We start from the raw sequence: 19,345 nt of genomic DNA on the forward strand, positions 1-19,345 counted from the left end.
CTCCATTTCACACTTAACTAATTTCAAACACTTTAAAATTAAGAACAGCAATTAGTTCAGAGTTGTAATTTGCCACATGACCCATAGAGATATAGATCATTGCATATGTAATATTTCTACTAGATCAAACGGAAGTGGGTCAAGGTCATTACGTATTGAACGCCTCTCGTACTTAAAATATTTTGCACAGTTTATGGAAACAACAATGATGAAAGGATAAAAGCTTGAGTAGATATTTAGACGAGAATATTCGATATAAAATAATGTTATATTGAAATATATTCATTTTTAAGAAAATAATTAACATAATCAAAGGATCATATTCGTTTCCACTAAAATTTTATTTAAATGCAACTATCACAAACATGAGAAAATAACACAGATTTTTAACACAAGAATGCACAATTTTTATCATTTTAGTTATTGCTGTGAATGGAGCATACTACTGGATGCCAGACATTCACAAAATCTGAAACAGTACAATTGTGTGTGTATGTTTGTCTAAAGCTGATCTAATAAAAACAGAAGAGCTACATTTTAAAAATAATCACATAATCAAGAATGTGGTGTGTCTCTTTTTTAAATTTATTTTGCTTAAATTGATGATGGCTCATCCTACCGGATGTCAGGCATTCACATTTTATCTCATACATGTCCACCAAACGATCATTTTAATATATAAAGATTCTAAGATCCGAACAATTGTTTGGATCTTTCTTGCACTTAGGTCATCAGATATATGTGCCAAGTATTTTAAAAAATTATTTTGTCAAATTTCAGTTGCTAATATAATTACCGGAATAGCAGAATAGAGATTTTCCAAAGATTCCATTTTTTTTTCTATGTTGAACATAAAATCCTGGTATTTTGTTATTTTCCTCTCAGTCTTTTTAACCCAGTATTATTGAAGACATTAACTTCTGAGGTTGTTGCTTTCTTCTTCTTGTCTCATATAATTATGTCAGATTTAACAGCTCCGTTTCTAGGCATGTAGCTGTAGGAATCGTAAGATAGTGTATGACATGTTCAACATGTATGACTTGTGGCATTCAATATTCAACATGTTAAGACCATCATGTAGATACATATTCCATTGTATTCCATTAAATAGTAGCAATCCTTTAGAAGAGCCGGACAGCTAGATGTCAAATGGTTCACACTAACTATTTCTGCATGGTAAAAAGTGCACTTATCATTACGGAGATCACTCATCTTCTTAGAAGTATTTGTCATAAACTTTGATCGTAAGAATTCATTATAATTCTGTCCTGATCAGAGTGGAGAGGTTATCTTTGAAGCCGGTTTATAAAGCCTTCCTTACTTATTTAGTCCTGCGTGAATGAATCCAGAAATCACTTGTCATGATAGTGTTTGGCTCATTTTTCCAATTTTCTGTAATGGAAGTTCTGGAATATTTTAAACGCTCACACTTAAACTCTATATGAAATATATAAATATTTGAATGTTCTCTTAAAGTTCTTTTGTCTTTCGTATGCTTTTCCATATTATGCAAAAAATGTTGTTCCCATGCAAAGAACCGCATACTTTCCAGGAATGTGGTTTTTCTTTTTTGAAAATATATTTTATTTAACAGTGTAATGGCGCATCCTAATGAATGCCAGGGATTCACCATTTATTTCATACATTTCAACCTTGCGATCAGAATAAAATTCTATCTCTTTTTGTGGAATTATTTGAATCTCTATTGCACTTGATTCCTCAGGTATATTTGCCAGGAAGCTTTTGTCTAATTTCAGTTGCTCCTATAATTATGCCGTACATAAGATTCTGGCATTTTGTTATTTTATTCCTCGCACTCCACTTAAACCAGAAGTATTGGGCACATAAATTTATAAGGTTGCTTCTTTTTCCCTCTTGTCCCATATCATTTTGCTAGGTGTAATAACTCCGTTTTAGAGGCACATACCAAACTGCACTTGTCATTGCTGAGACCGTTCATCTTGTCAGAAGCATTGGGCATCAAATTTTAATCATGAGCAGTCATTATATTTCTGTCCAAAGCAAGGTGTCTTTTAAGCAAGTCTATAAAACCTTCCTTACCAATATAGTACTGAGTAAATAAATCCAGAAAAATTTTGTTTAGCCTATTTTTTCAATTTTCTGTAAATGAACTTCAGGCCTATTTTTAAATCTTTTCAGTAATGGAAGTTTTAAAAAAACTTTTACGGTGATTACTTGTTTTCTGATTTTGCCATATTTGTAAGATAGTCTTGTAAAAAATAAGCTGGCCAGTTTTTTTTTATAGAGTTTGTCCTGTTGGCTCATGTTTCGTGATGCCTGGATATAATTTTGAGGTATGAACATTAGAAGATGATCATATATTGTTTCAGATATGTGTTTTCATATGACGCAACAAATTATATTTCCATGCAAAAGAGGAACCACATACTTCACATGAATGTGGTTTCTCTCCCGTATGTGTTGCAATATGATTCAACAGATGTGATTTCAATGAAAAAGAAGAACCACATATTTCACAAGAATACGGTTTTTCTCTTGTATGTGTTTTCATATGACGCATCAAATATGATTTCTGTGCAAAAAAAGAACCACATACTTCACAAGAATGTGGTTTCTCTCCCCCATGTGTTTTAATATGACTCAACAAATTTGACTTCCATGCAAAAGAAGAACCACATACTTTACAAGAATGTGGCTTGTCCCCCGTATGTGTTTTAATATGACTCATCAAATGTGACTTCTGTGCAAAAGAAGAACTACATTCTTCACAAAAATATGTTTTCTCTCCCGTATGTGTTTTCATGTGAGTCAACAAATTTGATTTCCGTGCAAAAGAAGAACCGCATACTTCACAAGAATGTGGTTTCTCTCCCATATGTGTTTTAATATGAGTCAAGAAATTTGACTTCCATGCAAAAGAAGAACCGCATACTTCACAGGAGTGTGGTTTCTCTCCCATATGTGTATTCATATGACTCAACAAATTAGGTTTTCGTGAAAAAGAAGAGCCACATACTTCACAAGAATGTGGTTTCTCTCCCGTATGTGTTTTTATATGACTCAACAAATTTGACTTCCATGCAAAAGAAGAACCACATACTTCACAATAATGTGGTTTATCCCCTGTATGTGTTTTCATATGACTCAACAAATTTGACTTCTGTGCAAAAGAAGAACCACATACTTCACAAAAATATGTTTTCTCTCCAGTATGGATTTTCATATGACTCAACAAATTTGACTTCCATGCAAAAGAAGAACCACATACTTCACAAGAATGTGATTTGCCTGCCATGTTTGTTTGCATCTGATTCCACAAAATATATACAATAGCGTTTATGATGATAAACACGCTAATAAGTTTCCCTCTTAGAAAATTTATATAAAAAAATTTATAATTAATTTAAACCTTTTTAAGTCAACGATGAAGAAAAATCCTTCTTATTGATTAATGGACTTCTTTTTACTGTTCCAAATTCTGAAAATAAAATAAATTTGCAAAAAACATTACATTTTGTAAAATTATGTTGATTTATATTTAAAAATAACCAAAACATTGATTATTAATAAAATTCGAAATAAAACGTGTATAGTTTTGGAAATAATGGTTATTGAGAAAATATATGTTTTTTTTCAAATCTTTAATTAAAAATCTTTACGATTTTTCATTTTAGAGATGAGGACTGATTATTCATATTTTTCGATTCTTCAGAATACTGTTCTCATCTTGGGTGTAATTTTTACGTTTCTATGTTACCGCCGATCTTATTCAGGTGTATTTTGTATAAACTTGGAAATCTTTCTCTTGCACTCAGAAATCTGAATTAAACCCTTTATTTAGTACATGTGATTAGCATGCTCTCGTGTTGTTAGTGATGGCCGGGTAAAATTCCTATGTAATTTGAAATTATATTTTCAATCTAACTAAGGAAATGTAAGAAGGGATACAGGATTAGTGAAAGGTAAGAAGGGATACAGGATTATTTTCAAAGGAAAGATGATGCATGATGCTTGTGAAAAAATGTCAATCATTGACTGAAAAATATTAATAATAAAACTATAATGAGTTACCAAGACAAAAAATAATAATAAAACTATAATGAGTTAACAAGACAAAAAATAATAATAAAACTATAATGAGTTAACAAGACAAAAATAATAATAAAACTATGAGTTAACAAGACAAAATAATAATAAAATTATAATGAGTTAACAAGACAAAAAATAATAATAAAACTATGAGTTAACAAGACAAAAAATAGTGTGTACAACTAATATTAGTACACACTACAGCTTGCAGAATAAACGATTATTTTTAAAGCAAAAATGTACGAATATTATTATGTTGATGTAAATGAAAAAGTAAAGAAAAATGATTAAAAAAAATAATAATCTGCACATATCAAACTGGAAAATGGAAAAGTGACGCACAGGATTCCACATTGATTTTAAATGTTGGTTATTTTGTGTTATAATTATGTTTTTTTTATTTGAAAATGATATATCAATATTATGAAAGGAACTGTGGACTCGTAATATGCATTTTATACTGATTTTTATTGTTGGACGGTTTTATTATTGTTTTTGTTTTTGCATTGTAATTATTGTTTTGTTGAATTGTGAAAAAATACGAGTTATAAATTGTAGACTGATGGAGAGTGGAAAAATATATATGAATGTTTTTTTAATGGATTGATGGGAGATCACATGTTGAAGGTGCACATGCATGAAAGCACACACACAAACGCACTGAACGATATGATCAGGTTGTCAGAATGAATATTGTCATTGGTGAAAGATCAACTATTTGACATGAGTAACTTTTGAAGGTAAGCACATCTTCAAAAAAATAGGTCACCTATATAGCCCAGAGGAAAAGGCAAAAGAATAGAGAAGCATATAGTCAGCTGGCAATCAACATCACACATGCATGGCTCCATTCACCTCCCAGTCCACACTCTTCATCTCTAGCTGGGAGCATGCATATAAGGCAGTAAAGAAACAGAAAATAAGATTTCATATTTTTATATCAAAACAAAGTGTATGAGATTTTTTTCTTGCTTAACTTAATTTTGAAAGTGTAAATTCGGTGACAGACATTAGTTTGAAAGGATCACAGAGAAAAACATAAATAACGTGCAACTAAGCTTAATATGAATCAATTTCCTCGACATGTTTCTGAATATATTGACACTCAAAACCGGCAAAAGCTGACAATCAAGCCTTGCTCATTCAAAGTGCTATTGAGTTGGTTTAGAAGATCAATAACATATCTCATAGAATATTGGTTCATTTTAACAGTGATCATATCACTCTAGGTCTGATCCACAATAGTCACAGTCTGTGTGAATTTTAAAGTTTTGTAAAAGTAGTCATGTATTTTAATTAGAACCGTCTTTATGTATTTTCTTGTTTTTAATCACATAATTTTGGTGATGACTAAGAAAGGTGAAATATGAAAGGAATCAACATTTGCCTCCTCTAGCACGTTTCATATACCTTTAGACTCAGACCATAACTTCACCACTAGAACCACTCATGCAGCTTCCACGGCGTTCAGTGAGTAATTTGATTACAAGATGATTGTGTTTCTGCATGGTCAGGAGAATTGTTCAATTTACATTTTTGATTGCATATCCTTAATTTTCTATTCTTCCTTTTGTATTCCTTTATGGACAGAGGAGATCTTTTACATCATAATAGAACTAACAAACATGTCTCCTCCTTGTGATAATCATTATGAGTTTATCCTATTTGACCTCAAGATGAGGAATAGGATGAAAAGTTTACTTGCTTACATCCTTCCAGATGATCATCATAGGTAACATTTGAAACGTATCCAAATTCATAACAAACACATGACTATGAATCTAAAAGTTAGATACACAGGTTCTTTTACTCATAGCCGAAAGAAAAATAAAAGTTTACAAATAACAAGAGGTGGATAACGGTTCCTTACTTAATTTTCATGAACACAAGACTATCTTCAATCATAACCGAAAGAAAAATAAAAGTTTACAAATAACAAGAGGTGGATAACGGTTCCTTACTTAATTTTCATGAACACAAGACTACCTTCAATCATAACCGAAAGAAAAATAAAAGTTTACAAATAACAAGAGGTGGATAACGGTTCCTTACTTAATTTTCATGAACACAAGACTACCTTCAATCATAACCGAAAGAAAAATAAAAGTTTACAAATAACAAGAGGTGGATAACGGTTCCTTACTTAATTTTCATGAACACAAGACTACCTTCAATCATAACCGGAAGAAAAATAAAAGTTTACAAATAACAAGAGGTGGATAACGGTTCCTTACTTAATTTTCATGAACACAAGACTACCTTCAATCATAACCGGAAGAAAAATAAAAGTTTACAAATAACAAGAGGTGGATAACGGTTCCTTACTTAATTTTCATGAACACAAGACTACCTTCAATCATAACCGAAAGAAAAATAAAAGTTTACAAATAACAAGAGGTGGATAACGGTTCCTTACTTAATTTTCATGAACACAAGACTACCTTCAATCATAACCGGAAGAAAAATAAAAGTTTACAAATAACAAGAGGTGGATAACGGTTCCTTACTTAATTTTCATGAACACAAGACTACCTTCAATCATAACCGGAAGAAAAATAAAAGTTTACAAATAACAAGAGGTGGATAACGGTTCCTTACTTAATTTTCATGAACACAAGACTATCTTCAATCATAACCGAAAGAAAAATAAAAGTTTACAAATAATAAGAGGTGGATAACGGTTCCTTACTTAATTTTCATGAACACAAGACTACCTTCAATCATAACCGAAAGAAAAATAAAAGTTTACAAATAACAAGAGGTGGATAACGGTTCCTTACTTAATTTTCATGAACACAAGACTACCTTCAATCATAACCGGAAGAAAAATAAAAGTTTACAAATAACAAGAGGTGGATAACGGTTCCTTACTTAATTTTCATGAACACAAGACTACCTTCAATCATAACCGAAAGAAAAATAAAAGTTTACAAATAACAAGAGGTGGATAACGGTTCCTTACTTAATTTTCATGAACACAAGACTACCTTCAATCATAACCGGAAGAAAAATAAAAGTTTACAAATAACAAGAGGTGGATAACGGTTCCTTACTTAATTTTCATGAACACAAGACTACCTTCAATCATAACCGAAAGAAAAATAAAAGTTTACAAATAACAAGAGGTGGATAACGGTTCCTTACTTAATTTTCATGAACACAAGACTACCTTCAATCATAACCGAAAGAAAAATAAAAGTTTACAAATAACAAGAGGTGGATAACGGTTCCTTACTTAATTTTCATGAACACAAGACTACCTTCAATCATAACCGAAAGAAAAATAAAAGTTTACAAATAACAAGAGGTGGATAACGGTTTCTTACTTAATTTTCATGAACACAAGACTACCTTCAATCATAACCGAAAGAAAAATAAAAGTTTACAAATAACAAGAGGTGGATAACGGTTCCTTACTTAATTTTCATGAACACAAGACTATCTTCAATCATAAGCGAAAGAAAAATAAAAGTTTACAAATAACAAGAGGTGGATAACGGTTCCTTACTTAATTTTCATGAACACAAGACTACCTTCAATCATAACCGGAAGAAAAATAAAAGTTTACAAATAACAAGAGGTGGATAACGGTTCCTTACTTAATTTTCATGAACACAAGACTACCTTCAATCATAAGCGAAAGAAAAATAAAAGTTTACAAATAACAAGAGGTGGATAACGGTTCCTTACTTAATTTTCATGAACACAAGACTACCTTCAATCATAACCGGAAGAAAAATAAAAGTTTACAAATAACAAGAGGTGGATAACGGTTTCTTACTTAATTTTCATGAACACAAGACTACCTTCAATCATAACCGAAAGAAAAATAAAAGTTTACAAATAACAAGAGGTGGATAACGGTTCCTTACTTAATTTTCATGAACACAAGACTACCTTCAATCATAACCGAAAGAAAAATAAAAGTTTACAAATAACAAGAGGTGGATAACGGTTCCTTACTTAATTTTCATGAACACAAGACTACCTTCAATCATAACCGAAAGAAAAATAAAAGTTTACAAATAACAAGAGGTGGATAACGGTTCCTTACTTAATTTTCATGAACACAAGACTACCTTCAATCATAAGCGAAAGAAAAATAAAAGTTTACAAATAACAAGAGGTGGATAACGGTTCCTTACTTAATTTTCATGAACACAAGACTATCTTCAATCATAACCGAAAGAAAAATAAAAGTTTACAAATAACAAGAGGTGGATAACGGTTCCTTACTTAATTTTCATGAACACAAGACTACCTTCAATCATAACCGGAAGAAAAATAAAAGTTTACAAATAACAAGAGGTGGATAACGGTTCCTTACTTAATTTTCATGAACACAAGACTACCTTCAATCATAAGCGAAAGAAAAATAAAAGTTTACAAATAACAAGAGGTGGATAACGGTTCCTTACTTAATTTTCATGAACACAAGACTACCTTCAATCATAACCGAAAGAAAAATAAAAGTTTACAAATAACAAGAGGTGGATAACGGTTCCTTACTTAATTTTCATGAACACAAGACTACCTTCAATCATAACCGGAAGAAAAATAAAAGTTTACAAATAACAAGAGGTGGATAACGGTTCCTTACTTAATTTTCATGAACACAAGACTACCTTCAATCATAACCGGAAGAAAAATAAAAGTTTACAAATAACAAGAGGTGGATAACGGTTCCTTACTTAATTTTCATGAACACAAGACTACCTTCAATCATAACCGGAAGAAAAATAAAAGTTTACAAATAACAAGAGGTGGATAACGGTTCCTTACTTAATTTTCATGAACACAAGACTATCTTCAATCATAACCGAAAGAAAAATAAAAGTTTACAAATAACAAGAGGTGGATAACGGTTCCTTACTTAATTTTCATGAACACAAGACTACCTTCAATCATAACCGAAAGAAAAATAAAAGTTTACAAATAACAAGAGGTGGATAACGGTTCCTTACTTAATTTTCATGAACACAAGACTACCTTCAATCATAACCGAAAGAAAAATAAAAGTTTACAAATAACAAGAGGTGGATAACGGTTCCTTACTTAATTTTCATGAACACAAGACTACCTTCAATCATAACCGGAAGAAAAATAAAAGTTTACAAATAACAAGAGGTGGATAACGGTTCCTTACTTAATTTTCATGAACACAAGACTACCTTCAATCATAACCGGAAGAAAAATAAAAGTTTACAAATAACAAGAGGTGGATAACGGTTCCTTACTTAATTTTCATGAACACAAGACTACCTTCAATCATAACCGAAAGAAAAATAAAAGTTTACAAATAACAAGAGGTGGATAACGGTTCCTTACTTAATTTTCATGAACACAAGACTACCTTCAATCATAACCGGAAGAAAAATAAAAGTTTACAAATAACAAGAGGTGGATAACGGTTCCTTACTTAATTTTCATGAACACAAGACTACCTTCAATCATAACCGGAAGAAAAATAAAAGTTTACAAATAACAAGAGGTGGATAACGGTTCCTTACTTAATTTTCATGAACACAAGACTATCTTCAATCATAACCGAAAGAAAAATAAAAGTTTACAAATAATAAGAGGTGGATAACGGTTCCTTACTTAATTTTCATGAACACAAGACTACCTTCAATCATAACCGAAAGAAAAATAAAAGTTTACAAATAACAAGAGGTGGATAACGGTTCCTTACTTAATTTTCATGAACACAAGACTACCTTCAATCATAACCGGAAGAAAAATAAAAGTTTACAAATAACAAGAGGTGGATAACGGTTCCTTACTTAATTTTCATGAACACAAGACTACCTTCAATCATAACCGAAAGAAAAATAAAAGTTTACAAATAACAAGAGGTGGATAACGGTTCCTTACTTAATTTTCATGAACACAAGACTACCTTCAATCATAACCGGAAGAAAAATAAAAGTTTACAAATAACAAGAGGTGGATAACGGTTCCTTACTTAATTTTCATGAACACAAGACTACCTTCAATCATAACCGAAAGAAAAATAAAAGTTTACAAATAACAAGAGGTGGATAACGGTTCCTTACTTAATTTTCATGAACACAAGACTACCTTCAATCATAACCGAAAGAAAAATAAAAGTTTACAAATAACAAGAGGTGGATAACGGTTCCTTACTTAATTTTCATGAACACAAGACTACCTTCAATCATAACCGAAAGAAAAATAAAAGTTTACAAATAACAAGAGGTGGATAACGGTTCCTTACTTAATTTTCATGAACACAAGACTACCTTCAATCATAACCGAAAGAAAAATAAAAGTTTACAAATAACAAGAGGTGGATAACGGTTTCTTACTTAATTTTCATGAACAGAAGACTACCTTCAATCATAACCGAAAGAAAAATAAAAGTTTACAAATAACAAGAGGTGGATAACGGTTCCTTACTTAATTTTCATGAACACAAGACTATCTTCAATCATAAGCGAAAGAAAAATAAAAGTTTACAAATAACAAGAGGTGGATAACGGTTCCTTACTTAATTTTCATGAACACAAGACTACCTTCAATCATAACCGGAAGAAAAATAAAAGTTTACAAATAACAAGAGGTGGATAACGGTTCCTTACTTAATTTTCATGAACACAAGACTACCTTCAATCATAAGCGAAAGAAAAATAAAAGTTTACAAATAACAAGAGGTGGATAACGGTTCCTTACTTAATTTTCATGAACACAAGACTACCTTCAATCATAACCGGAAGAAAAATAAAAGTTTACAAATAACAAGAGGTGGATAACGGTTTCTTACTTAATTTTCATGAACACAAGACTACCTTCAATCATAACCGAAAGAAAAATAAAAGTTTACAAATAACAAGAGGTGGATAACGGTTCCTTACTTAATTTTCATGAACACAAGACTACCTTCAATCATAACCGAAAGAAAAATAAAAGTTTACAAATAACAAGAGGTGGATAACGGTTTCTTACTTAATTTTCATGAACAGAAGACTACCTTCAATCATAACCGAAAGAAAAATAAAAGTTTACAAATAACAAGAGGTGGATAACGGTTCCTTACTTAATTTTCATGAACACAAGACTATCTTCAATCATAAGCGAAAGAAAAATAAAAGTTTACAAATAACAAGAGGTGGATAACGGTTCCTTACTTAATTTTCATGAACACAAGACTACCTTCAATCATAACCGGAAGAAAAATAAAAGTTTACAAATAACAAGAGGTGGATAACGGTTCCTTACTTAATTTTCATGAACACAAGACTACCTTCAATCATAAGCGAAAGAAAAATAAAAGTTTACAAATAACAAGAGGTGGATAACGGTTCCTTACTTAATTTTCATGAACACAAGACTACCTTCAATCATAACCGGAAGAAAAATAAAAGTTTACAAATAACAAGAGGTGGATAACGGTTTCTTACTTAATTTTCATGAACACAAGACTACCTTCAATCATAACCGAAAGAAAAATAAAAGTTTACAAATAACAAGAGGTGGATAACGGTTCCTTACTTAATTTTCATGAACACAAGACTACCTTCAATCATAACCGAAAGAAAAATAAAAGTTTACAAATAACAAGAGGTGGATAACGGTTCCTTACTTAATTTTCATGAACACAAGACTACCTTCAATCATAAGCGAAAGAAAAATAAAAGTTTACAAATAACAAGAGGTGGATAACGGTTCCTTACTTAATTTTCATGAACACAAGACTATCTTCAATCATAAGCGAAAGAAAAATAAAAGTTTACAAATAACAAGAGGTGGATAACGGTTCCTTACTTAATTTTCATGAACACAAGACTACCTTCAATCATAACCGGAAGAAAAATAAAAGTTTACAAATAACAAGAGGTGGATAACGGTTCCTTACTTAATTTTCATGAACACAAGACTACCTTCAATCATAAGCGAAAGAAAAATAAAAGTTTACAAATAACAAGAGGTGGATAACGGTTCCTTACTTAATTTTCATGAACACAAGACTACCTTCAATCATAACCGAAAGAAAAATAAAAGTTTACAAATAACAAGAGGTGGATAACGGTTCCTTACTTAATTTTCATGAACACAAGACTACCTTCAATCATAACCGAAAGAAAAATAAAAGTTTACAAATAACAAGAGGTGGATAACGGTTCCTTACTTAATTTTCATGAACACAAGACTACCTTCAATCATAACCGAAAGAAAAATAAAAGTTTACAAATAACAAGAGGTGGATAACGGTTCCTTACTTAATTTTCATGAACACAAGACTACCTTCAATCATAACCGAAAGAAAAATAAAAGTTTACAAATAACAAGAGGTGGATAACGGTTCCTTACTTAATTTTCATGAACACAAGACTATCTTCAATCATAAGCGAAAGAAAAATAAAAGTTTACAAATAACAAGAGGTGGATAACGGTTCCTTACTTAATTTTCATGAACACAAGACTACCTTCAATCATAACCGGAAGAAAAATAAAAGTTTACAAATAACAAGAGGTGGATAACGGTTCCTTACTTAATTTTCATGAACACAAGACTACCTTCAATCATAACCGGAAGAAAAATAAAAGTCCATAACAATAGCAAAGGGGGAGTAATAGCAGTAGTAATAAATAACAAGAAGAATTAATAATGAAACATACAATCCAACACTAAGAAAAATTAATAATTAATCACTTATTGAAAAACTAAAATAATCTCAGTTTTTTTTCTTAAACAACTTTTAAAATCCCTGGATTAAACAACTTTCCAGAAGGGTCTTACCAGCTGAAATAAATAATGAAAGAAACAATAGATATAAAACTCAAATTTCATTTAAATGCTACATATATAATTCAACTATACACAAACACATGTTCTAGTAATATGATGTGCATGGTGCACATGTGAGAAAATCAGCAGCAGCCATAGGATAACTGACTAGTGAAAATATTTGCAGCAGCCATCTCAGCACATATGCAATATAGCAAGTGTGCACATGCTGACGTCACAGGACGGAGGAGAAAAAGGCAGAAAAAAGGACAACACGGACAAACAATCGGACATGAAGTGAGATAGGAAATGTGCTGCATGGTCGAAAAAGTGAAAAGCAGGTGACAAAAAAAGTGAAAAGCAGGTGACAAAGGGCATTTCTTACAGACATGTTCAATGAGGGGGTGATACTTTTAAACACTATGAAGTGCGTTGTTAAAATCTAATGACACGATTCAAGTGTAAGAGCCACATTACATGTTCTCATCTCTATAACTGATCAGTGAGATTTAAAATCAAGATCCCAGTGACTGTACCAGGTGCTCTACTACTGAGCCATAAACCGTATCAACAGAATAAATCACAGATTGTATTTGTGATAATTGTAAGCATTCAATTATTTTATACAAAAACAACATTTCAAGGCTAAGCTGGAAACCATTATTTCTATAGCAGCTAAACCGACACCTCACTGTTTGAGATTTTGAATATTTAGTTTATAAGCTGTGCTGATTGCTGCTAGCAGTCAACTTCCGTTCTAGTTTACCAAATAAAAGGTCATCTATATTTTATTTGTGAGAATTGAAAGTTTACTTCAAATACGTTTTTATTTGCCTGTTTCATTTGCATAAAAATTGCGTCTGTTTTGCACAAGTCACCGTCAACCATAAAACAAACTGTCATCATTTTAGCCGTTTTTTTTTTCAATCTTTTTGTTACATCAACAAAAATTTGAAGCACACACACACACACACACATGCTAGCCAAGTAAGTTATGATTTTTCCTACATAATGCCCCATCAATAATAACTAAAGACTTTTCATCTATCAAAGGTTATGTCCATCAAAATACAAAATAGTTTATTTTATTTTTTATTACATTTTCACCCCAAACAAGGCACATTGCCACTTTGATGAAGGGGACTATTATCAGGGATATAAGCTACAGGGGTACTATGTGGGGAGTTGGGCAGCAAGATGTCGGTTCACATTAAACTTGAACTTCTGCATGTCAGTACAGTTGGAGAAACAGGAACCTGGCTGGAACGGAATTCCAAAGTCTAGTGGTTCTGAGGATTAAACTACTGGAGTAGAAGGCTCTCTTACATTTAGGGATCTCTATTGTGATGGGGTGGGATTTAGCTGCTTGTCAGGGGTATTTACATCGAGGGGGTACAAGTGCTTGTAGTTGGTCAGAGCATTAACTGTTAAAGTACTTGTAGAACAGGCAGAGGGATGCAACATTTCGTCAATGGGACAGAGGCTGAATCTTAGATGACAGTTCAGAACCTATCAGGTTGGCGACTCTCTTTTGGACCTTGTCTAGGAGCGAGAGACTAGTAGCAGATGCACCAGCCCAAATATGACAACAATATTCCATACATGGGCGAATGGTGGCCTTATAGAGGTACAGGATAGTTTCGGACCTTAGTAGCTTTCTAGCATGGTAGAGAGAACCTACCTTCTTCACAGCGGTCCTAGCAACGCTCTCAATGTATCTATTCCAACTCATGTTTCCCGTGAACGTTAGGCTGAGGAGTTTGAAAGATGTACTTTCAAATAAAGAGTCTTTGTCTATTGCTATTAGTAGTAAAGAAGGAAAAAAAATTAGTTTTGGCAGCACTGAATGTGACCATCCATTTTTGTCCCCATTCCACTACAGATTGGAGGTCATCCTCTAGTGTTTCTGCCATTTCTTTAGATATGTGTTCATTTGTTTTCTTGTCATGTCTGTTATAGAGTGTGATGTCATCAACATATATACCCATCTCACAGGCAATTTTGTCAGGGAGGTTTTTATGAATATTGGAAATAATAGAGGTCCAAGGATAGACCCTTGAGGCACGCCTGCATTTATATTATATTGCTAAGATGCACGACCATTGAGGACAACCTGGATTTTTCTCTTATCAAAGAAGGATTTAATTATGTTAAGTATTGATACCGTATGATCTGATTTCCCTGAGAGGAACTTCATGCTATATCCTGTCAAAAGCCTTAGATATATCTAGAGCTACTGCTCTACCCTCCCTTACTTTGTCCAGTGAATTGTATATACATTCAGAGATTACAGTTAGGATGTTTTCTGTTGAATTGGCTTGTCTAAATCCATATTGTTAGTTGGTCAGAAGTTTAGCATCTGTAAGGTGATGGACTAGAGCTTGGTTAATTATGGACTCAAATATCTTGGCAAAAGGTGGGAGGAGGCTAATGAGGTGATAATTTACTGGGCCAGTTCTTTCGCCAGAATTCTTGAAAACTGATACCACAGAAGCAGTTTTCCAGCAGACAGGAAAGCAAGATTCATTGTGGCATTTGTTGTAAAGTTTGGAGAGAACAGAGCACGTTTTTTTTTTATAGCACAGCCAGAATGAGATCAGGTTGACATGCTTTTGAAGTGTCAAGATTTTTTTATGATAAGATGCACTTAAGAAGGGGTGATTTTCAGATTGTCTAGTGTGGCATCTGTCCGCAAAGGAAAGTCAGGGAGGGGGTGGTTAGCAGGGTCCAGTGTGGAGTTGGAGGCAAAGCGACGGCAAGCATGTTAGCCTTCTCAGTTGCTGAGCAAACAACCTCATGATTGTTGGATAGTGGGGGAATTGTTGATTGTCCATTATTTACTACACTGTTGTAGATTTTCCAGAAGTCACAAGTTCCTAATTTCTGTGCTTCAATGCGTTTTTTGGTGGTTTTAGTAAATTCTATCTTAGCTGTCTCTATTTATTTCTTACAGTTATTTCTGGCTTCTTTATACTTTTTAAAACAATATAGTAAGTAATTGTGGAATTTCCATTATTATGAGAAAAACAAAAACAAATTTTCGACATGTAAAAAATACATGCAAAGAAAAAAAACATTGTGATTAGTTTGTATCATTTGGATTATTTGGACTATTGTTCTCACCTTAATTGTTATTTTTTTAATGTTTGCACAATAAATAACTGTGTAATAAATTGCGAACAGACGGGCTTACCTGACAAACGCTCGAGGTGTGCACGAATTCGATGGCTCCCCAACTGGTCCCTCTATGGTCGAATGGCTGGAAAAGGCTGAGCGCGTTTGGCGGTTGTGCAAGATTAAAGACCCAGCTATGGTTATCCCATTGAGACTCACTAAAGGGGCTTATGCCATGTACCAGCAGCTAGGGGAGGATCCGACCCTGGAGCAGATTACACAAGCGCTATACGGGGCATTTGGTACAGACCCTTTTGTCGCCTGGAGGCAGTTTTCCGAACGCCGACTTGGGCCGGGGAAGACAGTGGATGTCTACATGGCCCACTTGAAAAAGCTTGCCACTCCCTTCGGCGGTGCAAGTGATCGCATATTGGCATGCGCCTTTTTGTCGGGACTTCCGGATGAGGCAAGTCGACTGCTGCGAGCATCGTCAAGACTCACTGAGATTGGATTGGAGGAGTTATTGGCGAGAGCACGAAACATCTTGAAAGACGATCGAGAACTAGTCTCCGCAGCTGTTGACACTCTGGACTCACCAACGAAGGGTCTACGATGCTATACCTGTGGTGGCCCCAACCACTTTTCCAGAGACTGCAAAAGCGGTACAAGGCGCACCCCTAATTATGGAGCACGACAAGTAATACGGTGTCACCAATGCAATAAGCCAAGCCACATAGCGCAGAATTGTCCGGGAAACGGGCAAGGGGAGGACGCCGCAGCACTAGCACCCTCCCCAACAGGGCATTGAACAAAGCGCTGCCTGCAGTAACAGTTCAAGTTGATGGATGTGAACGTTCAGTGCTGGTTGACACCGGCTGTACCCAAACCCTTCTTCGAAAGGAATATTGCGCCACATGGAAGAAATGAAGGATCCCTGTACTTACTGTCGGCCAAGGCTCATTGGTGTGTTGTGGGGTCAGCGTTGTTCATATCAGCATTGGCAATGGCTCTCCGGTTGCTGTGACGGTGTTAGTGGTCAAGGGGAACTGCTCGGATATGACCTTCTCCTTGGAATGGACGCTATCACACAGCTAGGCGGAATTACTGTGAACAGCACCGGTGATGTGAGCTTCTCTCGACCAAACAAACAAATGTGTGCAGCAATCACTCTCGATGAGCCCGACTTCCATGCAGAATACGATAAGGGCACAAACAATTGGTACAACGTCACCCCTAAGGACGATGTTTCACCCTCCTGCTGATGATGAAGACCCGGACAGTGATACTGCGATGCTCAGCTTTAGGTTCGCCGACCTTCGTGTCACGGAAGACAGCGCAGACGATGATGAAGCCCCGAATCCCCCTCTCCGAAGAAGCACTCGAAGAAAAAGGCCACCGCCTCCCTGCTCTTTCTGTGATAACGAGATCAGGGGGGAGTGTGTAATAAATTGCGAACAGACGGGCTTACCTGACAAACGCTCGAGGGGTGCACTCTGCAAAGCGGGCACGTCCAAAGAAAAATGGCAAGATGGCGGCGGCCGGTTAATATTGCCAAGTAATCACGCAAAATCTCGTGTTCTCTCGCACACACGAGAGTTCAGCTTAGCATAAAAACGGGTCACTGTGAGCAAGAAGGGAGAAGGAAAAACGTAGTCAAGACAAAGACGACGCTTCTGATGACTGAGAAGAAAAAAGAAGAAAAAGAGCAAGAAGTAGAAGAGGAAGAAGAGAACGATACATGAGAAGACGAGGTGTGTGCGGTTTTGAGTAAATCGAAACAGACAGAAAAAAAAACTCTGATTACAATAACACTCAAGATGAGAGCAGTAGTTTTGGTAATCTAATACAATGAATTATTCCTCACCTACAAAAATTCACAACCGTAATATTGTAATTTGTTTAAAAATCATGATTATTTTTTAATTTAGTCAAAGTTATTTGTAAGGTTTTTTGAATATATATTTAAGAAAACTTAAAGATACAACATATGTTTCTTTAATTATCAGCATTCTTTAAACAAACGAACAGAAAATTTGATAACTGCATTTCCAAATAAATTAACAGGAAAACTCTTTGGTATACTTACGTGTGTACACAGTTTCTAATACATCGACCCCCCATATTGTAACCACTCAATGATAATACAAACATTTAATGAAAAAATCAGAAAACAACAACTGAATGTCATACAATTATATCAAAGAATTACATTGCTATAGGCGATATTCATTGTCAGCATACACGAAAACCTACAGAAGTTGTCATGCGAAAGGTGATTGTTAAGGGGGTTAAGTAAGAAACAATTTACCAAAACGGCTTTCAGGCAGCAACAACAAAAAAAATTATCACCATATGGCCAGAAAATGGGTGCTCATTTTACATTAAATTCATATAGAGAAGTGATCCCCCACTTTTTGAAAAAAGTAATTTCCTCATATCATGAAAACTAATTGTTTGTGCCACTTTTGAAGTATATATTCGTTTCCAGTAACCCTTAAAATGATAAAAAGTCGTAATTTTATAATTTCTAGACATTAACCACAAAAAAAAAAAAAAACAATGGTCAATATTTTAGTCAATATCTAAAATCTTTACCCCCTCCCCTCAAACAAAAACATTTTAAATAACAACTTTTATTAGTTTGGGGTAGGGGGCTGAAAATGAATATATACTTTAAAACTGGCGCAGAGAAATAGTTTTCCTAATAGAAAAAAATGTACTTTTTCAAAAAGTGGGGATCATTTTTCATTATTAATTTAATGTAAAATGATCACCCACTTGATGGTCACCTAGTAAGGCAAGTTTTTTTTTTTTTTCTGATTGAGTTTTGTTTTTGTTGTTGTTTTTCTTGTTTTGTTTTTTTTTCTGATTTCATATTTCAATAAAGACACAAGGACATTAAAGAACAAAAATCAAGAAAAATGTTATCAATTCTGTACGTGAATTAATTACGTTTTTTGTTTTATTTTAATGTTTAAGTCAGTATTGAAAACAAAATCTGATAGATTAGTGACCATTCGATATTAATCCGGTGAAAAAAAAAAATGAAAATAAAAAATACACATACGTGCGGCAACTGCGGCATGTAGTAATACTTACGTTTTTGTTTTATAATCTGCTTTCGATTAACTTTATCTGCTTTTATAAAGGAAACGATTTTTCAAATGTGATTGACTTTACAAGCTCAACTTAACATTCAAGATGACGAACGGAAAAGCAAGTTCGCAGAAAACAAAATTGAAGAGGAAAAATAAAAAAAGAAATCATTTCGAAATAGAACCGATCTATTTGGTGAATATCACGGATAAAATTAGTATTATTTTATTTAACATTTTAATATTTACATGAGAGAGAACAGATTACAAGTTTCGTGTTTATTAATTCTCTAATTCGTTGCACGTGCAATTTAAT

General features: G+C 33.6%; 1 long non-coding RNA gene across 1 annotated transcript; it reads right to left on the reverse strand.

Annotated features, from left to right (window-relative positions):
* Positions 1–322: 322 nt before the first annotated feature.
* LOC145270853 (uncharacterized) lies at positions 323–19,141 on the reverse strand. The gene is made up of 2 exons (XR_013865601.1): positions 19,034–19,141; positions 323–3,460 (listed from the first exon to the last, which is right to left on the reverse strand). It is a non-coding gene; the product is annotated as an uncharacterized LOC145270853 (long non-coding RNA).
* Positions 19,142–19,345: the final 204 nt, after the last annotated feature.

The sequence above is a fragment of the Euprymna scolopes genome, chromosome 46 (genome assembly GCF_053919585.1).
Source record: "Euprymna scolopes isolate OS-2025 chromosome 46, ASM5391958v1, whole genome shotgun sequence".
NCBI classification, from domain to species: Eukaryota; Metazoa; Mollusca; class Cephalopoda; order Sepiida; family Sepiolidae; genus Euprymna; species Euprymna scolopes.